Below are 26,669 nucleotides of genomic sequence, written 5' to 3' on the forward strand. Positions count from 1 at the left end.
CATGATGTACACAGGACTCACAGCAACCTCCAACTCTTGGGCTTACGCGATTCTCCTGCCTCAGCCTCCCGAGCAGCTGGGACTACAGGCGCCCGCCACAACGCCCGGCTATTTTTTGGTTGCAGTTCGGCCGAGGCTGGGTTTGAACCCGCTCCCCTCGGTATATGGGGCTGGCGCCCTACTCATTGAGCCACAGGCGCCACCCTATTCTGGTTCTTATTAACTTTCAATAGTTTTTATTTCAGACTGATATATCTGTCATTTCCCACCAAATTCTACAAATCTTAATCGGTTTCTACAGTTCCCTGATATAACATAGAAAACTAAAATTTGATTAAGTAAAAATAATTAAAACTTTTGGTAATATACTATAGAAAATATTTTTAAATAGAACATATTACTAAGTAATTAATTCTAAAAATGTAAAAAAAGTTCTTCTGCTTATTGATCCCCAAAATACACAATACAATTAAGGTAACAAATTAATTCTTGTATGAGAGAATCATTCTGAATTCTAGTTAACAGTTATGAGATCACTTAGTCTATGGCTAGAATAAACCTTTGAAATTTAGTTGAATTCCACTACCAAGTTTTTACAGGAGTAATTGCCAAAAGTCATCCAAGATTCCTAGCACATTCAGGAAATAAAGCCAACTCCAACTCCTAGAGTCCAGTAGTCTTTCTGCTGCATCACATGGTTAACAATCATATTACACAAAGAAAGTCTCTTTAAAAATCTCCTTATAAGAATGGCTCTCCTTAAAATTATATTCATTAAGTGAAAACAGGTAGAATTTTAGCCATTTAACTGCCCATTAACTAAAAATATTAGGATAAATACAATATACAAAACCATCTATTTTACTACCGCTGTCACTGTTTTCTTAATAAGAAAATTCTATTCACAGAATATAGTTCATTTGACAAAACACAAGTTCATAATTATGGTAATTTTCCTTCTGATGACTACAGTGAAGAGGTTTGAAAAACTACAGAAAAAAATCTTCAAAGTAAGATTTTTACTAAACATTCAAAAATTATTTGGTATTTTAAATCACATATGGTTTTTGAAACATTTACTTTGGCTGGGAACACATGTATTTTGTCAAATTGTGAGAGAGACTCTTTCAAAAATCTTAAAAGATTCTAAAAGCAATAGAGTAACAAACAGTGCAATCAAAACAGGCTGACATCGGGAGGTGGGGGTCTTACCATTGGCAGTGCATTGACGTGGGAGGTGCGACTGAGTGTCCGTACCGCCAGTTACAAGTTGCTGATGCTGAGAAAAAGGAAAGTAAAGTATTCAATGTGCCCTAAAACAAACTCATTTAAAAGATTTTTCCATACCAAATTTTCTCCCCCAAGCAAATGGTATCTTTAAACAACAGCAGCAACTTCTGAGTGCTTTGTATGTGTCAGGTCTTCAAAACGGTCCTAAGAACGTCTCAACACTGTGAACACAATTAGACTCAAAGAAATGAATGCCACACAGGGTGCTTCAACACCACTCCAGTCAACTCCTGAACAGAATACTGCTGAGTGAGAGGCCAACACAGTATGTTCAAGATCAGTGATCATACGTCACAAGGAATGGTGAGAACTTGCATTCTGTCTCTTCTGTTAGATAATAAAGACAAACACATTGGTTTTGAACAATTAAATCAAAATTTGTTAAACCAAAGTGTCTTTGCTTATATTTTATGGCATTTGCCAAATTTTCTCAACCAATAAATCACACCACAAGACATTTCAGGAACTGCTTGTGTAAATGTGAAAGCTGGGAAGACTGAGGGAGAACGCTGGCCGGTGCAGGTTCTGCACGTGCTAGAGTAGAGAACAGCTTTTGGGAGAAGTGGTAAGGGTATGTGATGCCAGAGAAAAGAGCATTTACTACAAAACACTAAAAAGATTAACTAAGCAAATACCCTCAGAGTAAATGCAGAAATTTCCTCCCTTTGGCTTAATCTTTAGTTGACTGGAATACTTATTTGCCTTGATTCCTGGCCCCACGGCCATACTAAATAACCACAGTGCTACTACACTTGGCCTTCCGTAGCTGACCAGCTCCCTCCTCTGGCCTCAGATTCACAGACCTGACATGCACCATAGCAGTGCGGCAGGCCTAGTTCCTGATGGTGACCATCTCCGTATGCTGACCAGCTGGTTACAGTCCCGAGTGGCCAACTTACAAGGTTCCACTGTATATAACTGCCAAATACTTACGTCGTAAGAGGTTTAGAAATTAAAATAATATTTAATATACCACACTTATTGAAATTATATAAATGGTTACACCAACTTAAGATGTCCCACCCAACTTCTGGTGCTTCCAACATGCCACAGGAATGAGCCATAAGGATTTTTGCCATGAGACATTTGTGAGATATTTGGTAGGTCCCTCCTATCACCAACTAGGGGAATGTTCTTAGACATCATGACTCAATCCAAACAAAAACCATATATCACTAGGTTCTGTTCACCTCAGAATTATTTGTTACAAGCATCAATTATTTTAATGTAGAATTTTCATAAATTTTTGAGCTAAAGTTATATAGTGCTGCTTATTACCCAAAAATCAACTAAGTACCTTTATCAGAGAAAATTCTGGCATATATGCATTCTACTTATAATTAACATCCGCTACAAAATGATGTATATTGTAAAACAAAACAAGTAAAAGACAACTGTTTACAATGCTACAATATTTTTGTGTGTCTATATTTCATATAATAATATATGTGTGTCTATATTTCAGACACGTTGATAATCTAACTTTTTTCAGACATCTAAAAATTATTAGTTATGGCAGGTGAAGAGTTCATTCTAGTTGATTAAGTACCAGCTCTGCCATTTTCTTGTTTCTCATTCTTGTTTCCATAAGCAGTTTCTTTGCAAGAATCCATTAGTCATTGGACTGTTTTTGTAAGTTTTGATTAAAATTAGGTAATAAAATTCATAAATCTACATAATCAAACCCAAGTAAACAAGTGATATGGTTTAAATATGTTCCCAAATTTCACATGCTATAAATTTAATACAAATTCATATATTGATGATATTTGGAGGTGAAGCCTTTGGGAGATAATTAAAATTAGGTAAGGTCACCAGGGTGTGGCCTCCATGATAGGCCTGGGAGCTTTCTAAGGAGATAAAGAGCTAAGCTGGCCGGCTCTGGTCCTCTCCCCAGGTGGTACCCTCCATCATGTTAAGACACAGTAAGAAGGCTCTCACCAAATGTGGCCCTTGACCTTAGACTTCCCAGCCTCCAGATCCTAAGAAATAATTTTTTTTTTTAATAGATTACCCTGTATGCAGTATACTGTTAGAGCAGTGATTTTCAACTGGTCTGCTGCAAACATTTTTCAAGATTAATTATTTTTGAAAGAAATTCAAAGTACAGAAAGTATATTCTTTCCTTTACTCTTTTTATTTATTTATTTTTTTTAATCAACATAATTTAAGTATTCTACAAAGTTACTTTCGGTTCAAGTGTGCCATGAGATGAAAAGGTTGAAAACCACTCTGTTAGCAAAGCAGAACACAGACGAAAACAGGTAAATGTAAAAGCAGAAATGAGTGGCGATTCTAGAAAGTGAGAAGATTAAACGAGGACGTGCCACTGTGCTCTTCCCCCAAACAGCATCACATCCCACACGCCCCTCTGAACATCAGAACCAAGTGAGGGTACAAATCTGAACCCGTGTATTAAATACTACAAATACTTAATTTTTAATCTAAAATGAACAAAAAATAGACTAATAGGGCAAAATACCCTGTGTGTACACGCACAACTCACACACATCTGCCTTTGGAGAACGCTAAATGAAATCATTCCAGTTTTTCTCCTCTCCTTGGTTCCTTCTTACTTTTCTGTGCTCAATGAGTCTTACTCTGATTACCCTCAAGATGTAGCTAATCTCAGTTTTCACTAATCATCTTTTCCTTACCTTTGTATTCATTAATTTTTTCGATTAGGCTACAGTCCTATAAGGTGAAAGACAACAGTGATGTAGTAAGTAACTAAATGGTTAAGCAATACGTGATTTGAAGGAGAAGTAAATCTGTGAAAAACGGTATGCCAACATGTATGCACATTTGCACATTACAATTTAATCTGAAAAACTAAGGAAATCTAGAAACACATGCAGAGCCATATTTTGGTTTCTATCTTAGTTTCCTAGTTCATTTCATTTACCTAAATCCTGGCCAATGCATAGTAGATTTAGAAAGGATACCACATAATTTTAAAAAAATTCAATTTTAAAAGAAGCAGTTACATACTTTACACGGAAGTCACAAAACTTTAAGGTGCATTTAACATACTCTGACAATACACAGGGTCTGGCAGAAGTAACACTTTTTGTCTTGAGTACGACACTGCTAAGTTACAGAATTATATGCAAACAATGCACATTACACATAATGGCACAAATAATGCCCCTTCTACGATCTGGTCATCTATACCTATTTTCTGTTACAAAATCATAACGTTGTAATTCTGTAACACAAAAATATCACCTTCAAGCACAAGAGAGTGTTATTTCTCCTGTATCCTACATATTAAAACTGTTTATTCTAAAATAACTCTAATTGTCTGAAATACAAGAGCAAGTGTTTCCTACAGACCTGCTTTTCTATTTCCACTTATTCAACATCCTCTGCTCTCACCACAGCAGGGGACTGCGCCACTGTTACCTGTAGTGTTTGGCTGCCATGACACTGGTCATTTCTCAGAAATGTCCTTGCAGCTATGGTTCTGACCACAAACCTACCCCATTTCTTTTCTCAAAGCTCAGCTCAGATCAGCCTCCTCTTTTGATTAACCACATTGCTATGTGAAGAGAGAAATATGATCCTCCATTACCACACCTCCCTAACCACAGTTGAGAAAGTGCCTTTTCTCTTATCAGACTTCTAGAGACCAGGGACAGATGCGATCATCTTGCTGTCCTCCCCTGACAACAGTGCCTCTCTTAGGTTGATAAATGTTATGTTGTCTATATGCACAGGAACGTACATACATTTCAGGAATGACACATACCTGAAAGCAAACCTTGGTAGAGACTGACTTAAAGCACAAATAAATCCCACTGATAAGGAAGAAGTTAACAGTGAAACATTATTTTGAAAATACCTAGGAGAGCCTAGTTACACCAATTATTCTAGTTCCACTTCTAGGAGATGGCCAATAAAGGCTGATCTTCCACCATTGACCTCAAATTCAAGAGCACATGATTAATTAATCCCATTATAAAATTAGCATAACCCATTTGCTCCACTTGTAATACAATAAACATTTATAGGCCTTGTTTTTGTCTCTAAACAAAGTGTTGCTTCTAAAATCTATATAAGAACATTTTATCTCAAATAAATTATTAATTTTAGAATAGATATTCAGCATAGAAAAGACATTGTTGGCTCAGCAGATGTTTCTAAGATCTGTCACCTATACATAATTAGGTATTTTTTAAGCTGCAAAAATCTTGTAAAACAGTAAAACCATATATGTTGACTTATCTTCAAAAATACTGCCCTGGGCTGGGTGTGGTGGCTCATGCTTGTAATCCCAGTACTTTGGGGAGGCTAAGGTAGGAGTATCGCTTGAAACCAGGAGTTTTGAGATCAGCCTGGGCAACCGCAACCCAGCGAGACCTCCTCTTTACAGAAAATAAGAAAAATTAGCCAGGTAGTATGGCACAAACCTGTAGTCCCAGCTACTTAAGAGGCTGAGAGAGGAAGATCACATGAGGAGTTTGAGGCTGCAGTGAGCTATGATGATGCCACTGCACTCTAGCCCAGGAAAGAAAGGAAAAGGAAAAAAAGAAGAAAAAGAAAAAAAACTACCAAGAAGTAAATTTATTTATTTAAATATATAGGTCCCTTTGAAAAGATACAATACATTAAAGGGCCCTTTTCCCTAGCAAAAATACAAATACAATAAAAATGTACTTATCTAAGCTACATAATCTAATCTAGAAACTAGTGGTCATTAAAAAGACTGAGAAAATATATACATATTATCCTTAAAAAACATAAGTTTCACAGCATGCTTTGGGTTAGTGGCTCATGTCTGAAATCCTAGCACTCTTGAGAGGCCCAGGTAAGGTAGATCGCCTAACCTCAAGAGTTTGAGACAATACAAAATCTCCCAAAAAAGAAAAGTCCGGGACCAGATGCTTCACATCCGAATTCTATCAAACCTTTCAAGAGGAACTAGTACCTACATTATACAACATTTTCCAAAGCACAGAAAAAGAAGGAATTCTTCCCAACACATTCTATGAAGCAAATATAACCCTGATCCCCAAATTAGGAAAGGATCCAACAAAGAAAGAAAATTACAGACCATTATCATTAATGAATATTGATGCAAAAATATTCAATAAGATCTTAGCAAACAGAATTCAGCCACACATCAAAAAAATTATACACCATGATCAAGCTGGTTTTATTCCAGGGCTACAGGGTTGGTTCAACATACACAAATCTATAAATATATCACATCAATAAAATAAAAAACAAAGACCATATGATTCTCTCAATTGACGCAGAAAAAGCCTTTGATAATATCTAGCATCCTTTCACGATCAGAACACTTAAGAAAATAGGCATAGAAGGGACATTTCTTAAACTGATAAAGGCTATCTATAGCAAACCCACAGCCAATATCATATTGAATGGTGTAAAACTGAAAACATTTCCACTCAGATCAGGAACAAGGCAAGGATGCCCACTGTCTCCGCTGCTATTCAACATAGTAATGAAAGTCTTAGCCATAGCAATCAGGCAAGAGAAGGCGATCATGGGTATCCAAATAGAGTCAGAGGAGATCAAACTCTCACTCTTCCCTGATGATATGATCCTATACCTGGAAAATCCCAGGGACTCAACTTCAAAACTCTTAGAAGTGATCAAGGAATACAGCAGCGTCTCAGGATACAAAATCAATACTTACAAGTCAGTAGCTTTTATATACACCAACAATAGTCAAGCTGAAGAAAACAATCAAGGACTCTATTCCTTTTATAATAGTGTCAAAGAAGATGAAGTATCTGGGAATTTACCTAACGAAGGACGTGAAAAAGCTCTATAAAGAGAACTGTGAGGGCGGCGCCTGTGGCTCAGTGCGTGGGGCGCCAGCCCCATATGCCGAGGGTGGAGGGTTCAAACCCAGCCCCGGCCAAACTGCAACCAAAAAATAGCCAGGCGTTGTGGCGGGCGCCTGTAGTCCCAGCTGCTCGGGAGGCTGAGGCAAGAGAATTGCGTAAGCCCAAGAGTTAAGAGGTTGCTGTGAGCCGTGTGACGCCACGGCATTCTACCTGAGGGCGGTACAGTGAGACTCGGTCTCTACAAAAAAAAAAAAAAAGAGAACTGTGAAACTCTGAGAAAAAAAAAATAGCTGAAGGGGGTAGCGCCTATGACTCAAAGGAGTAGGGTGCTGGCTGGCCCCATATGCCAGAAGTGGCGGGTTCAAACCCAGACTAACAACGGACAAAAACTGCAAAAAAAAAAAAAAAGCTGAAGATGTTAACAAATGGAAAAATATACCATGCTCAAAGCTGGGAAGAATCAACATTGTTAAAATGTCCATACTATCCAAAGCAATCTACAGATTTAATGCAGTCCCTATTAAAGCACCATTGTCAAACTTAAAAGAGCTTCAAAAACTAGTGCTTTGTTTTATATGGAATCAGAAAACCCCCCGAAAAGCAAATACTTTACTCAGAAATAACAAATCAGGAGATGTCACATTACCAGACTTCAGGCTATACAATAAATCTATAGTGATCAAAAGCATGGTACTGGCACAAAAATAGAGCAGTACGTTTATGGAACAGAATAAAGAACCAAGAGATGAACCCCGCTACTTATCGCCACTTGATCTTTGATAAGTCTATCAAAAATATTCAGTGAGGAAAAGACTCCCTATTTAACAAATGGTGCTGGGTGAACTGGCTGGCGACCTGTAGAAGACTGAAACTGGACCCACACCTTTCACCATTAACAAAAATTGATTCTCACTGGATGAAAGATTTAAACTTAAGACATGAAACTATAAAAAAAATACTAGAAGACAGTGTGGGGAAAACACTTGAAGAAATTGGCCGGGGAGAATATTTTATGAGGAGGACCCCCTGGGCATATGAAGCAACACCAAAAATACATTACTGGGATCTGATCAAACTAAAAAGCTTTTGCACACCCAAGAGCACCGTAAGTAAAGCAAACAGACAACCTTCAGAATGCAAGAAGATTTTTGCAGGTTATGCTTCTGACAAAAGTCTGATAAGTAGAATCTACAGAGAACTCAAACTAATCAATAAGAAAAGCCTAAATAACCTTGTTTCTATGTGGACAAGAGACTTGAACAGAAACTTCTCTGATAAAGACAGGCGCATGGCCTACAAACACATGAAAAAATGCTCATCATCCTTAATCATCAGAGAAATGCAAATCAAAACCACTTTGAGATATCATCTAACTCCAGTAAGATTAGCCCACATCATAAAATCCCAAAACTACAGATGTTGGTGTGGATGCAGAGAGAAGGGAACACTTCAACACTGCTGGTGGGAATGCAAGCTAATACAACCTTCGTGGAAAGGAATTTGAAGAATAATCAAGGAACTAAAAGTAGACCTACCATTCGATCCTGCAATTCCTCTACTGGGTATATACCCAGATGATCAAAAATTATCTTACAACAAAGACATATGCACCAGAATGTTCATTGCAGCCCAATTCATAATAGCCAAAGCATGGAAACAGCCCAAGTGCCCATTGATCCATGAATGGATTAATAAATTGTGGTATATGTACACCATGGAATACTATGCAACCATAAAAAGACGGAGACTTCACATCTTTTATGTTCACCTGGATGGAGCTGGAACATAGTCTTCTTAGTAAAATATCTCAAGAATGGAAAAAAGTATCCAATGTACCCAATACTACTATGAAATCAATATGTAACCACCTATACACTCATATGAATGGTTAAACATAACTATATTCCAGAAAGTTGAAGGGAAGAGGAGAGAAAGGATATGGGAGGGGGAAGGTACTTGGGGGGACCTCACCTAATGTGCATGATGCAATAGTACATTTCAAAACTATTAAGAAATGAGTATAATTGTGACGGATGTATTACTTAGTTCAATGTAAGAGTTTCCCTGTATATCAAAGCAGTACCCTGAACCCCATAAATGAATCAATGTACAAACTTATGATTTAATAAAAAATAATAAATGTATCCAAGACTAATAAAAACATATGGTCACACTAAGACCTATACAAAAAAAAAAAAAAGAGTTTGAGACCAGCCTGAGCAAGACCCCTTCTCTACCCAAAATAGAAAACTAGCCAGGCATAGAGACCAGTGCCTGTAGTCCCAGCTATTAGGAAGCTGAGTCAAGAGGATCACTTGAACCCAGGAGCTACCATGCCATGGCACTCAACCCAGGGTGATAAAGTGAGACTCTGTCAGAAAGAAAGGGTGGAGGGGAGTGAGTGGGGAAGGAAAGGGAGGAAAAGAAGGAAATGTTAAAAACGAATTCTTTCATGTAAAAAATGTGGAAAAATCATCCCATAACTGAAGAGAAAAATTCAAGAATCCTATCAGAATTGATGCTCTTCAGAAAGGCTTTAATTAAATGAACTCCCCAGAAAAGTCATAGATGAAGTTCAAATTAAACTCCTTAGCACATGATTGAAAACACAATAAAATATAGTATTACCTCTGAACAATTAAAAATAAATGTAATTTGTAAATCAAAGAGTTTCAACTGAACATTCTCAATCCATTTTACACAAAGGAATTTATTAGTTGCCTTCTTCAACCTGACAATCTCCAATGATATATACACACACATATCTATGATATACAGAAGGTACCAAAAATAGGTTTATGCATTTTCAGAAAAGATAAAAACTGCACTAAATGTGTAATAAATCACTTTTGACTTTGAGGTGCTCGATATGACATCTTTTATTATGGATATATATTATTACAATTTTAATACAGTTTCCTTTCTTAAAATCTGTATACATCTTTGACATCCTCTGTACATGTGTATATACAGATACAAACATGGATTCCTAACTCAAAGCCTCTAATACATCACAGCCCCATCTCCCTTACCAAATATTCACTTTCCACAGAATTACACACACACAGAGAGAGATAATATTCTAGATGGCCAAAGGTAAGGCAGGTGGGGAGGGGAAGGAGCCCTAACAGCAGAGGCATCTTAAGGAGAGCGATGCTGAGAACAGACCCACAGTCACCAAACACAACTTTGCCATCCCTGTTTATGTTTTCACTTCCTATTGCTATTAAAGTTAACTTGGAGGAAATGGATTAAAAAGTTATGAATTACCAGGCGTCCTCAAACTTTTTAAACAGGGGGCCAATTCACTGTCCCTCAGACCACTGGAGGGCCGGACCATAGTAAAAAAAAAAAAACTTCAGAGAAGTTTCTCTTCAAATCCCTTGCCCAGCCTGTGATGGGATCACTTGTTCTTTTCATGCTTATACCTTTGAGTTCTCTGTGGATTCTGGTTATTATACCTTTGTCAGAGACATAACCTGCAAATATCTTCTCCCATTCTGAGGGCTGTTTGCTTGCTTTACTTACTGTGTTCTTGGCTGTGCAGAAACTTTTTAGTTTGATCAGGTCCTAGTAGTGTATTTTCGAAGCTGCTTCAATTGCCTGGGGGGTCCTCCTCATAAAATACTCGCCCAGGCCAATTTCTTCAAGGGTTTTCCCTGTACTCTCCTCTAATATTTTTATAGTTTCATGTCTTAACTTTAAATCTTTGATCCAGTGAGAGTCTATCTTAGTTAATGGTGAAAGGTGTGGGTCCACTTTCAGTCTTCTACAGGTTGCCAGCCAGTTCACCCAGCACCATTTGTTAAATAGGGAATCTTTTCCCCACTGAATGTTTTTAATTGGCTTGTCAAAGATTAAATAATGGTAAGTAGCTGGATTCATCTCTTGGTTCTCTATTCTGTTCCACACATCTACTTCTCTGTTTTTGTGCCAGTACCATGCTGTTTTGATCACTATCGATTTGTAGTATAGTCTGAGGTCTGGTAGTGGGATTCCTCCTGCTTTGTTATTAATTCTGAGTAATGGCTTGGCTATTCGAGGTTTTTTTCTGATTCCATATAAAATGAAATATTGTTTTCTCAAGATCTTTAAAGTATGACAGTGGAGCTTTAATAGGGATTGCATTAAAATTATATATTGCTTTGGGTAGTATGGACATTTTAACGATGTTGATTCCTCCCAGCCATGAGCATGGTATGTTTTTCCATTTGTTAAATTTTTAGCTATTTCTTTTCTTAGAGTTTCATAGGTCTCTTTATAGAGATCTTTTACATCCTTTGTTAGATAAACTCCCAAATATTTCATCTTCTTTGGCACTACTGTGAATGGGATAGAGTCCTTAACTGTTTTTTCAACTTGACTACTGTTGGTATATATAACGGCAACCGATTTATGAATGTTGACATTGTAACCTGAAACGCTGCTGTATTCCATGATCACTTCTCAGAGTTTTGTAGTAGAATCCCTAGTGTTTTCCAGATATACAATCATATAATCTGCAAAGATCTCTTTGATTCCTTCTGACCCTATATGGATAACCTTGATTGCCTTTTCTTCCCAAATTGCGGTGGCTAAAACTTCCATTAGACAGGTGCGTGGCCTACAGACATATGAAAAAATGATCATCTTTAATCATCAGAGAAATGCAAATCAAAACTACTTTGAGATATCATCTAACTCCAGTAAGATTAGCCTGTATCACAAAATTCCAATTGGCGTGGATGTGGAGAAAAGGGAACACTTCTAAACTGCTGGTGGGAATGCAAATTAATACATTCCTTTTGGAAAGATGTTTGGAGAACACTCAGAGATCTAAAAATAGATGTGCCATTCAATCCTATAATTCCTCTACTAGGCATATATACCCAGAAGACCAAAAATCACGTCACAACAAAGATATTTGTACCAGAATGTTTATTGCAGCCATATTCATAACTGCTAAGACATGGAAAAAGCCCAAGTGCCCATCGATCCACGAATGAATTAATAAATTGTGGTATATGTACACCATGGAATATTATGCAGCCTTAAAGAAAGATGGAGACTTTACCTCTTTCATGTTTATATGGATGGAGCTGGAACATATTCTTCTTAGTAAAGTATCCCAAGAATGGAAGAAAAAGTATCCAATGTACTCAGCCCTACTATGAAACTAATTGATGGCTTTCACATGAAAGCTATAACCCAGTTACAACCAAAGACTAGGGGAAAGGAGGAAAGGGAGGGGAGGAAGGAGGGAGGTGGGCAGAGGGAGACGGATTGGTGGGATTACACCTGCAGTGCATCTTACAAGGGTACATGTGAAACTTAGTAAATGTGGAATGTAAATGTCTTAGCACAATAACTAAGAAAATGCCAGGAAGGCTATGTTAACCAGTGTGATGAAAATGTGTCAAACGGTCTATGAAACTAGTGTATGGTGCCCGATGATCACATTAATGTACACAGCTATGATTTAATAAAAAGAAAAACAACTATGAACAAATTCCTATGCACACTGCACATCTTATTTTGAAGTAAAAAAAAAAAAAAAAAAACGAGAACAAATACAATCACACCATCTCATATGGCCTGTGGGCCGCAGTTTGAGGACCCCTGACTTAAATATTCTAAAAATAAGTTATTGTCAAGACCACACCCCACATAAAGAACAATTTAAACATGCTTTGTGGTCTAATCATCCAATTGCTACCTCAGCTGAGTTAGTTTCATTGGTAATATCACATGTGGTTAAATATTACATTCAATTTATATAAAAAAAATGAACTGTTATACAAGAAGAAAACAAAAAAACTATCAAAGTATTTTAAAATTTGTGCATTACAGAGTAAGTAATAGAACTGAATACAGCACCACTACCTCTCTTACCCCAGGCCACAGAGTTTTAAAATTAAAAGTTTGAATAGAGTGACAAATATGCAACCAGACATTGACCATCTCATTAGCCAAAAGCAGGCCCATAGTTCCCATTGAAATACTGAGAGAGGGAGGAGACAAGATGGCTGACTGAAACCAGCTTTCCACAGAGGCTCCCGTCCAGAAGTAGAGTTAAAGGACAAAAATTTAGCAAGTAACCTGGTGGATTTGAGCTGCACTAAGAAAAAAGGCTGTGAACACACGTCAACCCCGCTGAGGCGAGCTGCGAACACAAGGATACAAACAAAAGGTACAAAATCCATAACCAAGCAGACGGGAGTCCCCTCCCCCATGAGAACGGCTCAGAGTGCCCCACAAACAATCGGGCAGAGTTCAAAGGTCCTCCCACTACACTCCACGAGAGAGACCCTCTAAAAACTGGATATACCTCCCCTACTAGGGTGCCACGGCGTCCTCCTGCCAGGCATAAAACTGTATAAACTGTATATAGTCTCTACTTGGAATTCTGAGCTCCCAATGCTCCCCTTCACTCATTGAGGTCTGGAGGACAGTCCAGGTTGGCGGAGAGGGGACCGCACCAGAGTGGCAGTTCCCTGAGGCACAGTGTGACAGCCGTCTTTTGGTGACAATACGGCCAGGCGTAAAACTGTGTAGAGCTGTGTGTGTTCTCTGCCCACAGCCTCAGGTTACCAGCGCTCCCCACGCTCCCCTCTGCTCTCGCTCCAAGGTCTAGAGGCCTATACCCCAGGGGTCCAGACTCTTGGGCGATTGCTGAAGGGGTGTATACAGACAGTACTGGGCTACAGCTGGTCAGTACAGACTCTGGGGTACAGGAGCGGAAAGAGGACAGTTGGCCAGAAGGGAGCTGCAGCGGTTGCCTGAGCCATAAAATAGCAGCCCTTTTTTGCTAGCAATAGGGCTCACTACCAAATATTCTGAAGCCACACCCCCTGTCTCCCTGGGCAACCAGAGACTCTGAGTTTGCCTGAGGCAACTCCAACTTATAAACCAGGGAAACTCCCAGGGTGGGGCTGACCCAGAGGTCTGCTTCACTAAACCTAAGCGCCCCTGGCCCTCAGGGGATTGTCAGCCTATAGACAATACAAGAGCAAAGACAAGCTGACTGGAACTCAATTCAGCTTCTCTTCTGCAGGGGAACCGCAGAGTTGTTCTGTTCTCTTCTGTCAGTAACATTAATCAGGGGCGAGACAGAACCTGAGTGAAAACCCCCCAACCCTCATCAAGCGCCTGAGGTTGTCAGGCCTCACCCCCTCCTGCTGGAGAGAGGTAGAGCACAGAGGCCTAGCAAACTTCCTTGTAATTCAGGCAGGTGCAAACTCATGGAGTACCGCTTCACTACAGGCAACTGGGTCAGCCAACTGCAGGGCTATCAGTGACTGGGTGTGACAGTGGTGCAAGGTGGGTAAGGAGGCATCAACCTTCCCAGACTGATCTATTGGTTGGGTGGCTCCTCCTGACTCCACACAGCACTGGAGCAAGCCACACCAGAGTAGTCACCAGACCCCTGTGATCCAGTTCCCAGAGACCTCTTAAAACTCTCTCACCCGAGACAAGTGCAGACTGAGACAATTGATTTGGACCTTTTGAACTGAACCAATCGCCTGAGGATAAACCAGGTGCTGCCCTGGGTGCACGGTGGTAGGAAGGTTTGATTTTTCTTTTCCAATTGTTTGCCGGTGGGGGGCGGGGTGACTTAATTGCTGTTATTTCTCCACAGCTGAGACTTCAATCCAAAGTATCTGTTTCACTAGGGTGTAACAGAAACCAGCTGAAAACAGGAAAGAACCACTTAGCCCCACCACACCAGACAGGGGCCCAGTTTCTCAGGCCACAACACTGTACAGGCCCTCGACAAAGCCCCAGGGGAAAAAAATCGAAGGCAGTAAAACAACTATGGGGCGGAATCAGTGGAAAAACTCTGGTAACATGAATAACGAGACTAGATCAAGCCCCCCAAGGAAAGATACGGCAGATGTAATTGAAGATCTCATTCATAAACAACTGGCTGAGATGTCAGAAATCAAATTCAGAATTTGGATTGCAGACAAGATTAAGAAAGTGGAATTAGGAATTTGAGGAGAAATTCAAATGTTGTCCCAAGAATTTAACGAATTTAAAAACAAAACCACCAAAGACTTAGACACACTGAAGCAAGAATTTGGAGCCCTCAAAGATATGAAAAATACAGTAGAATCCCTCAACAACAGAATGGGGCAAGCAGAAGAAAGGATTTCTGACATCGAAGATAAAGCCTTTGAACGCTCCCAAACTCTCAAAGAGGAAGAGAAATGGACAGCAAAAATGGATCATTCTCTCAGAGAGCTCTGGGATAATTCAAAGGCGACTATCCGAATCATTGGAGTTCCAGAAACAGATGAAGTGGCCTCGCTGGGCACAGAGGCCCTTCTGCATGAAATTATGAAAGAGAATTTTCCAGACATGCCTAGAGATTCTGAAATTCAGATAGCGGACAGCTTCAGAACCCCAGCACGACTCAACCCCAATAAGACATCCCCCAGGCATATCATAATTAACTTCACTAAAGTTAACATGAAGGAGAAAATCCTCAAAGCTGCCAGGAGAAAGAAAACCATTACTTTCAAAGGGAACAATATTAGAATGACTGCAGATCTCTCTGCTGAAACTTTTCAAGCCAGAAGAGGGTGGTCACCGACTTTTAATCTCCTAAAGCGAAATAACTTTCAACTCTGGATCTTGTATCTAGCTAAACTGAGTTTCATTTATGATGGAGAAATTAAATACTTCAATGACATTCATATGTTGAAGAAATTTGCCATAACCAAACCAGCTCTTCAGGATACTCTCAGACCTATCCTCCATAATGACCAAACCAATCCTATACCACAAAAGTAAACTCACTCAAGAAACTTCGGATCAAACTCCAATTTCCGCACTGGATAAACAATTGAAAATGCCCACTGGACTTTTGAAAAACTCAATACCCAAAACTTGACCAGATTTATCAATATTCTCCATTAATGTGAACGGCTTAAACTGTCCTCTAAAGAGGCATAGGTTAACTGATTTGATACAAAAACTCAGGCCAGATATTTGTTGCATACAAGAGTCACATCTTAACTTAAAAGACAAATACAGACTCAGGGTGAAAAGGATGGTCGTCCATATTTCAGGCGAATGATAATCAGAAAAAAGCAGGTGTTGCAATTTTATTTGCAGATACAATAGGCTTTAAACCAACAAAACTAAGGAAGGACAAAAACGGTCACTTCATATTTCTTAAGGGTAATACTCAACATGATGAGATCTCAATTATTGATATCTATGCACCCAACCAGAATGCACCTCAATTTATAAGAGAAACTAACAGACATGAGCAACTTGATTTCCTCCAGCTCCATAATAGTTGGAGATTTCAACACTCCTTTGGCAGTGTTGGATCGATCCTCCAACAAGAAGCCGAGCAAAGAAATCTTAGATTTAAACCTAACCATCCAACATTTGGATATAGCGGACATCTACAGAACATTTCATCCCAACAAAACTGAATGCACATACTTCTCATCAGCCCATGGAACTTACTCCAAAACTGATCACATCTTAGGTCACAAGTCTAACCTCAGTAAATTTAAAGGAATAGAAATTATTCTATGCATCTTCTCGGACCACCATGGAATAAAACTTGAGATGAGTAACAACAGGAATCTGCATACTCATAAAAAACATGGAAGTTAAATAACCTTACGCTGAATGATAGCCGGGTCAGAGATGAGATTAAGAAAGAAATCGCCAATTTTTTGGAACAAAACAACAATGAAGACACGAACTATCAGAACCTCTGGGATACCGCAAAGGCAGTTCTAAGAGGGAAATTTATAGCACTGCAAGCCTTCCTCAAGAGAACGGAAAGAGAAGTTAACAACTTAATGGGACATCTCAAGCAACTGAAAAAGGAAGAACATTCCAACTCCAAACCCAGTAGAAGAAAAGAAATAACCAAAATTAGAGCAGAATTAAATGAAATTGAAAACAAAAGAATAATACAACAGATCAATAAATCAAAAAGCTGGTTTTTTGAAAAGGTCAATAAAATAGATAAACCTTTGGCCAACCTAATCAGGAAAAAAAGAGTAAAATCTCTAATCTCATCAATCAGAGACAACAAAGACAAAATAACAACAGACTCCTCAGAAATCAAAAAAATCCTTAATATTACAAGAAACTTTATTCTCAGAAATATGAAAATCTGAAGGAAATTGACAGATACTTGGAAGCACGTCACCTTCCAAGACTTAGCCAGAATCAAGTGGAAATGTTGAAGGCCCATATCAAGTTCGGAAATAGCATCAACTATACAAAACCTCCCTAAAAGGAAAAGCCCGGGACCAGATGGTTTCACGTCAGACTTCTACCAAACCTTTAAAGAGGAATTAGTACCTATATTACTCAACCTGTTCCAAAAGGTAGAAAAAGAAGGAAGACTACCCAACACGTTCTATGAAGCAAACATCACCCTGATCCCCAAACCAGGAAAAGACCCAACAAGAAAAGAAAATTATAGACCAATATCACTAATGAATATAGATGCAAAAATATTCAACAAGATCCTAACAAACAGAATCCAGCAACACATCAAACAAATTATACATCATGACCAAGTCGGTTTTATCCCAGGGTGTCAAGGCTGGTTCAATATATGTAAATCTACGAATGTAATCCAGCACATAAACAAATTTAAAAACAAAGACCATATGATTCTCTCAATCGATGCAGAAAAAGCTTTTGATAATATCCAGCATCCCTTCATGATCAGAAGACTTAAGAAAATCGGTATAGAAGAGACATTTCTTAAACCGATAGAGACCATCTACAGCCAATATCATTTTGAATGGAGTTAAATTGGAATCATTTCCACTCAGATCAGGAACCAGACAAGGCTGCCCATTGTCTCCATTGCTTTTTAACATTGTAATGGAAGTTTTAGCCACTGCAATTAGGGATGAAAAGGCGATCAAGGGTATCCATATAGGGTCAGAAGAGATCAAACTTTCGCTCTTCGCGGATGGTATGATAGTATATCTGGAAAACACTAGGGACTCTACTACAAAACTTTTAGAAGTGATCAAGGAACACAGCAGCGTCTCAGGTTACAAAATCAACATTCATAAATTGGTAGCCTTTATATATACCAACAACAGTCAAGTTGAAAAAACAGTTAAGGACTCTATCCCATTCACAGTAGTGCCAAAGAAGATGAAATATTTGGGAATTTATCTAACAAAGTACGTGAAAGATCTCTACAAAGAGAACTATGAAACTCTAAGAAAAGAAATAGCTAAAAATATTAACAAATGGAAAAACATACCATGCTCATGGCTGGGAAGAATAAACATTGTTAAAATGTCCATACTACCCAAAGCAATATATAATTTTAATGCAATCCCTATTAAAGCTCCACTGTCATACTTTAAAGATCTTGGAAAAACAATACTTCGTTTTATATGGAATCAGAAAAAAACCTCGAATAGCCAAGACATTACTCAGAAATAAAAACAAAGCAAGAGGAATCACGCTACCAGACCTCAGACTATACTACAAATCGATAGTGATCAAAACAGCAAGGTATTGGCACAAAAACAGAGAAGTAGATGTCTGGAACAGAACAGAGAACCAAGAGATGAATCCAGCTACTTACCGTTACTTAATCTTTGATAAGCCAATTAAAAACATTCAGTGGGGAAAAGATTCCCTATTTAACAAATGGTGCTGGGTGAACTGGCTGGCAACCTGTAGAAGACTGAAAGTGGACCCACACCTTTCACCATTAACTAAGATAGACTCTCACTGGATCAAAGATTTAAAGTTAAGACATGAAACTATAAAAATACTAGAGGAGAGTACAGGGAAAACCCTTGAAGAAATTGGCCTGGGTGAGTATTTTATGAGGAGGACCCCCCGGGCAATTGAAGCAGCTTTAAAAATACACTACTGGGACTTGATGAAACCAAAAAGCTTCTGTACAGCCAAGATCACAGTCAAGCAAACAGCCCTCAGAATGGGAGAATATATTTGCATGTTATGTCTCTGACAAAGGTATAATAACCAGAATCCACAGAGAACTCAAACACATTAGCAAGAATAGAACAACGGATCCCATCGCAGGCTGGGGAAGGGATTTGAAGAGAAACTTCTCTGAGGAAGACAGGCGCGCAGCCTTCAAACATATGAAAAAATGCTCATCATCTTTAATCATCAGAGAAATGCAAATCAAAACTACTTTGAGATATCATCTAACTCCAGTGAGACTAGTCTATATCACAAAATCCCAAGACCAGAGATGTTTGCGTGGATGTGGAGAAAAGGGAACACTGTTGCACTGCTGGTGGGAATGCAAATTAATACATTCCTTTTGGAAAGAGATATGGAGAACACTTAGAGATCTACAAATAGATCTGCCATTGAATCCTGTAATCCCTCTACTGGGCATATACCCAGAATACCGAAAAGCACATCATAACAAAGATATTTGTACCAGAATGTTTAATTCAGCTCAATTCATAATTGCTAAGTCATGGAAGAAGCTCAAGTGCCCATCGATCCACGAATGGATTAATAAATTGTGGTACATGTACACCATGGAGTATTATGCAGCCTTAAAGAAAGATGGAGACTTTACCTCTTTCATGTTTACATTGATAGAGCTGGAACATATTCTTCTTAGTAAAGTATCTCAAGAATGGAAGAAAAAGTACCCAATGTACTCAGCCCTACTATGAAACAAATTTAGGTTTTTCACATGAAAGCTATAACCCAGTTATAACCTAAGAATAGGGGGAAGGGGGAAAGGGAGGGGAGGGTGGGGGGAGGTGGGTAGAGGGAAGGGGATTGGTGGGATTACACCAGCCATGCATCTTACAAGGGTGCATGTGAAACTTGGTAAACGGTCTGTGAAGGTAATGAATTATGCCCCATGATTATATCAATGTACACAGCTATGATTTAATGAAAAAAAAAAAAAAAAAGAAAAAAAAAGTTTGAATAATTTCAAATGCTACAAGTCAAATGTATTATTTAGACACTAACATCTACCCATGCTAATTTTCAATGATATAGAATGTGAACATGGGAAAAAGCTTACACTCAAACTTTATAAGGTACTAAAAGATACTGAAACAGGAATGTGTGGACAAATATCCATGACAGTTTATTCTTTTAAAAAATAAAAAAGTGAATATAATTTCTTTCTCCAAAAAAAGTTACTGAATTAATGGTGGAACTTAGATCTGTCATTGTTTCTTTGTTGACAATGCTGATGGCTTCTAAGCAGCGAGGGTGGGAGGTCAGGAGAGACAGGGGAAGATCTACCAAATAATGGGCTACAGCAAAGTTCAAAGCTCCTTGCCTAAGACCACTCAGGAGGAGATGCCAGCACTTAAGTTAGGAGAAAAAACTGATATAATTTCTAGATTTTTACTAGATTTCTCTTCCTAAACATTGAATGTCTGATTCAAGATACCAAGAATGTGAATAGCTCATTGGCTATGACAATACAAAAATCATTCAACTGAGTAATATGTAGTATGTCTCCCCCAAAAATGAAAAATTAGAAGGACTATACCAAGGATGATGGGTCTTTGATAAACGTAGTCCTGCTGAAATACACCTTTCCAGATTCAAATCTAACTAAGACATAGTGGGCCCCTCACTTCGATTTAACTGGTCTAGGCTAGGGTAAGACCTACATATCACTTGCATTTAAATGCTCTCATAGGTGATTTCGATGAGAATTGAGAACCTCTGGCTTATGTGAAAGAAAGGATGAGATGGGAAATTTTGCCAGTTATATTCTAATTATTAAGTTTTGGGTGGGGGAGGCCATTTCTTTCAAATGTTCTTGCACTTTACAATGAGGGGTGTTCAGAACTACAGAGGAAAGTATGTCAAGAATTAAATGTTTTATTAATCTGATTTGAAGATTAATGATGACAATCAAGTGTGGTGGACTCTGGGAGGCCCAGGCAGGAGGCTGGCTTAAGTTCAGGAGTTTCAGACCAGCCAGAGCACGAATGAGACCCTGTCTCTATTAAATATAGAAAAAGTAGCCAGGCTTGGTGACAGGCGCCTATAGTCCTGTAGGCTGAGGCATGAGTGTCACTTGAGCCCAAGAGTTTGAAGTTCCCATAAGCTATGATGACGTGACGGCACTCTATCCAGGGCACAGAGTGAGACTCTGTCTCACAGGGAGTGGGGGGAAAGGCTCAGTGCCTATAGCTCAGCGGCTATGGCACAGGCCACACACACCAGGGCTGGTGGGTTCAAACCCAGCCCGGCCTGCCAAACAATGACAACTACAACAACAAGAAAATAGCCTGGCATTGTGCCGGGCGCCTATAGTCCCAGGTACTTGGGAGGCTGAGGCAAGAGAATGGCTTAAGCCCAAGAGTTGGAGGTTGTTGTGAGCTATGACGTCACAGCACTCTACCAAGGGCCACGTAGTGAGATTCTGTCTCAAAAAGAAGAAAAAAAAAAAGATTAATGATGGCAAATAAAAGATAAACTCATTCCATTTCCCCAAACATGAATTAAAAAGGACAGTGATAAAGACACCATAAATAGAAAGATGCGAAGGAAGATTACAGAGGAGTGACCCTAAAAGGCCTTGAAGGCAAAGAGCAGTGCTGGTATTTATATTTGATAAACAGACACAGAAAAACCAAATGAGAGTCAGCTGAGTGTGATAAAATTTTAAGTAAGTAGAAGTTAGAGAAAGGTTTTTCTGTATGTGTTTGGTTTTTTTGCCTACTCAATATAATGGAAAACCATCACACAAATCAATGGCATTGTCAAACAAAACATGGATAAGTGACTTACCAGTTACACAGTGGGCCTGTAGGACATGATACGAGGTTGAGTATATGTGCCCTGTCCCCTTTAACTCAGCAGTCAGGTGTGCTACCAGGACTGCATTAACCCTTGTGATGCCACTGTGTCCGGCCCCCTTTAACTCAGCAGTCAGGTGTGCTACCAGGACTGCATTAGCTCCTGTGATGCCACTGTGCCCTGTCCCCTTTAACTCAGCAGTCAGGTGTGCTACCAGGACTGCATTAACCCTTGTGATGCCACTGTGTCCGGCCCCCTTTAACTCAGCAGTCAGGTGTGCTACCAGGACTGCATTAACCCTTGTGATGCCACTGTGTCCGGCCCCCTTTAACTCAGCAGTCAGGTGTGCTACCAGGACTGCATTAGCTCCTGTGATGCCACTGTGCCCTGTCCCCTTTAACTCAGCAGTCAGGTGTGCTACCAGGACTGGATTAACCCTTGTGATGCCACTGTGTCCGGCCCCCTTTAACTCAGTAGTCAGGTGTGCTACCAGGACTGCATTAGCCCCTGTGATGCCACTGTGCCCTGTCCCCTTTAACTCAGTAGTCAGGTGTGCTACCAGGACTGCATTAGCCCCTGTGATGCCACTGTGTCCGGCCCCCTTTAACTCAGTGGTCAGGTGTGCTACCAGGACTGCATTAGCCCCTGTGATGCCACTGTTCATATTAGTCTGGCAGGACAAATCAGAAGCCGGCAGCCACACAGTGCAGGGCTGAGTGCCTGGAGTTGCCCAGCCATGCACTGTGCACTGTGGGCCTGACTGTGGAACTGGCTCTGCTTAACCTTGGTTTTCTTAATCTGTAAATTAAGTTAGCAGAGTTGAGTAACTTAACATTTATAAAGTGCTAAACAGTGCCTGGGACAGGATTCAGAGGTAATTATTTGCTAAACAATAATTTTTTTTTTTTTTTTATTGTTGGGGATTCATTGAGGGTACAATAAGCCAGATTACACTGATTGCAATTGTTAGGTAAAGTCCCTCTTGCAATCATGTCTTGCCCCCATAAATAAATTTTTAAAAGCTCCCTCCCTCAGACAAGTCCCAGTCCCACACCAGGGAACGAGATGGCTGGCAGAGCACCTCGGCTCCCCCCTTAGCTGTGCACCACAGCTGTTTCCAAGACTAGACATAGTCCAGTTTTATTATGTATTTTGTGAGCTAATAATCAAAAATATTTCATTGTTGATTAACCTTTTAAACTACAACAGATTCGGAATGTGCCCCAAACACAATAATCCTGACTGATGTAACCTCACAAAGTGACAAGGAGCACTGTCTCACTGAAACAATCTCTCAAACACATCTCAAAACTAGTGTCTCAGCAAATAACTACTACTAAAAAACTGTCACAAAGAAAAAAGTATACTTAAATTAGGTGTTAGGCCACAATGGTGAAATACTGCATTTCTGCTTATCACGGAGGGATGCAGAGTGTCATTCTTTGTTCAACAGACAACTGCCACGTTCCAATCAGATCAGCTGCTGGAAATCCTCTTTTAAAAAGTCAGGTTTAGGGTCCAGGCAAGGTTTAGAAGGTATCTAGGAGGCTGAGGGGGGAGGATTCCTTGACCACAGGAGTTCAAGATCAGCCTAAGCAAGAGGAAGCTTAGGCTGATCCACTAAAAGCAAAAAATTAGCCAGGAGTGGTGGCACGTGCTTTTGGTCCCAGCTGCTTGTGAGGGTAAGGCAGGAGCTCCCTCGAGCCCTGGAGCTATGATCATGCCACAGTGCTCTACCCAGCACAACAGAGACAAGTCTATCTCAAATACAAAACAAAAAAATCAAGTTTGTATATGATTTTTTTAATGATCTCTCATCTGATGTTAATTTGCAAAATTGCTTTCAGTTTACTTTTTTCTCAAATTTAAAATAATCCAACTAAAACATCAAACAAAAGCTGTGTTAATCTCTCTGATCCGTTCCGAATACAACTAGAGTCACACACACACAGTTTGTCCATTTGTTCGTCCATCCATCCACCCATCCAGGATACTACAGAACAATCCTCCTCTCCCCGCCCCCCAAATGATAGTAAAGTGCTGGGAGACCATGTGAACACTGCAACTACCCTGTCTTGCTTTCAGATATTGATATGCAGTGGTCTAGGGGTGGCAACCTATGCCAGAAATTAACTGTTTTTGGTTTTGCAGGCCATTTAGTTTCTGTAACAATTACTCAACTCTGCTATTACAGAGCAAAGCAGCCACAGACAATACATAAATATGTATTTAATGAATGTATAGATGGGCCACTACTGTTCCCAATAAAAGTTTATTCAAAAAGAAAAAACAAAAAAGAGAACAGAGCAGATCACATAGTCTGTTGACCCTGAAGCAATCAATCCCCAGAACCGCTCAAAATTCTACAGATCCAAGATGGGGCATAAAACATTAGGGTTAAATGAGATTTAAAAAAAAAAAAAATTTAACAAATAAAAAAAAAGTATGAATACACATTACAAACTAAGAAATATACAGCCATTCTATGAAGAGGAATTTCTCAAATGCCTTCAAACTTAGCACCTTATGTGGCAATATACATAATAAAGCTACGAGTATTAAAACTTCAGCATTCCTATACCACCTTCAGAACCTCAAAAGACAGTGAAGAATGAATGGAAAGAATAAGGGCTTTCCGTTGGACGTCATCAATGTCCTCACCACAAGTGAAGTTATTATATAATGTAATCCTACACTCTGTAGGGACAGCGTAACACACAACGTGGTAACAGGTATAAACATAAGCTTTTGGTTTATTACAAAGAAGATTATTTAAAAACCTCTTAAATCCCCTAAGATTTTTTCACACAGAACTAATTTTAACCACCACACCCAGCCCTGCTTATATAGTTTTAAAGGGTACAAAAGTGTTAAGAATAGCAGAGTATTCAAAGACAACCAATAAATTAGGTCGTAAGCAAATATTTGAATTATAACTTATCATGAGATTACAAAATATTAATGGTAAGCATTTTGAAAAATACAAATAATGAAACATAACAAGGAAGATATAGGACTAAGTGTAAGTTATACTGACAATGATTTCTCTGGGCCAGACCAAACAGAAGAAAAAGCACTGCACCTAAGTTTGCCAATACTGGTTAATGCTCACCACGCAGTGAATGGGAACAAAGCAGTGAACAAGAAGAAATAAATGGTGTGCATATTTTTAAAACTAAGAGAAACTGAGCCTATATTTTAGCTTTCTGAGACATCTGGACACAAAAAATCAACCAAAAACGGTATTGTCAAACATGCTTTCTCCTCACATTCTGTAACAATTCTAAATCATAATCTAATTCACAGGAAAATGTGGAAAAAATACAGGGCAATGGAGTATTTGTAATTATATTTAAAAAACAAATTTATAACACCATCTGTAAACACAATTATATGTACAACTCAATTTTCTTATCTTTTCCCAGGTCCCTAATGGAACATGGTAACATCAAAGCAACCAACAATTCCACCAACAGCAGAGGGTCTGTGCCCTGTGAACGAGCTCTCCATCAGCCATGCACCACTCACTGAGAGAATACACATCAGGAAGAAACTCAAGACTCTCCAAGACAACAGGAAGAAATGTAATTTACAGCCCACGCTCATCTCAAAGCCATGGTAAACAGAAGGTTGACTGTATTCTATGGGTTTTTTTTTTTTTTTTTTTTTTGGGAGAAAGGGTCTTGCTCTGTTGCCTTGGTTAGAAAGTGGTGGTGCCATCATAGCTCACTGCAACCTCACACTTCTGGGCTCAGGCACTGCTCCTGCTCAGGCCCTCCTCACTAGGACTAGAGACATGTGCCACAGTGCCTGGCTAATTTGACATTTTTGTAGAGACAGGGTCTCACTACAGGCAAGGATGGTCTCCAACTCCTGCCCTCCGTGATCCTTTCACTCTGGCCTCCCAGAGTGCCAGGATTGCAGGCATGAGCCACCATGCCCAGCACTGATCTTTTTTTTACATTTCTGGTTAATATGAAATTAGGTTACATTATTTGTATTTTTCTAATTTTTTTTTTTGCAGTTTTTGGCCGGGGCTGGGTTTGAACCCGCCACCTCCTCCAGCATAAGGGGCTGGCACCCTACTCCTTTGAGCCACAGGCGCCACCCTACATTATTTGCATTTTTTTAATGACCGTAAGATTTGGAGAAAGAAGAGATGGGGGGAAATGAAAAGGCGGGGAGCAGAGGAAGAAGGAAGAAACCCCAAGTTCTAATCAGCCTTTCTAATAGAGACTGAACGTTAGTCCTTTACATTAAGTCACTATTAATTCACCAACACTGGCACGAAACTTGCTAAAATACATCAGTAAATAAAACAAAGATCCCTGACCTCACAGAATTTAAATACTAGCAGAATCTAGGAGGAAAGACTATTGTTAGAAGGTAACAAATACCTTGAAAAAAGAAAAAGTGCAAGCATGGTGAAGGGGTTCAGCAGGGTAGGGGCCCAGGAAGGCATCCCCAGGTTGCAATATTAAGTAGTATGGCCAAGCCAGGGCCACAGCAGGTTGTTACTGAACATTTCCTTTACAAGATGGCAGGATTTTTAGGACGCTATCCTATGTTCTACTTTCTGCACACAGGTCATCACATACCAGGATGTGCCTTACCTGGGCGTACTGCTAAAGTCATAACTAGGACATCCCTATTCACAAAATAGATAATTTATGTTTCCATTACTCTAATTTTTTCTCTGCAATATCTTGCCTTACATCTCCTAAACTGTAAAGCTACAATTTCTAGAGATTATAGGAGTTTTAAGCTGCCTGTTTTCTTTTTAGCATTATCATATTATTA

The 26,669-nt window shown here is 39.3% G+C and overlaps 1 protein-coding gene across 11 annotated transcripts in view; it reads right to left on the bottom strand.

Moving 5' to 3' along the window:
- TBL1XR1 (TBL1X/Y related 1) overlaps window positions 1-26,669 on the bottom strand; it is a 208,638-nt gene that overhangs the window by 84,628 nt on the left and 97,341 nt on the right. For 9 of the 11 annotated variants that reach the window (XM_053572381.1, XM_053572378.1, XM_053572369.1 and 6 more), the window contains one exon: window positions 1,213-1,279. The exons of the other annotated variants lie outside the window; for them this stretch is intronic. The gene's annotated coding sequence lies outside the window, so the exon portion shown is untranslated. The remainder of the gene's footprint in view (window positions 1-1,212; window positions 1,280-26,669) is intronic. 11 annotated transcript variants of the gene reach the window in all.

The sequence above is a fragment of the Nycticebus coucang genome, chromosome 20 (assembly GCF_027406575.1).
Source record: "Nycticebus coucang isolate mNycCou1 chromosome 20, mNycCou1.pri, whole genome shotgun sequence".
NCBI lineage: Eukaryota > Metazoa > Chordata > Mammalia > Primates > Lorisidae > Nycticebus > Nycticebus coucang.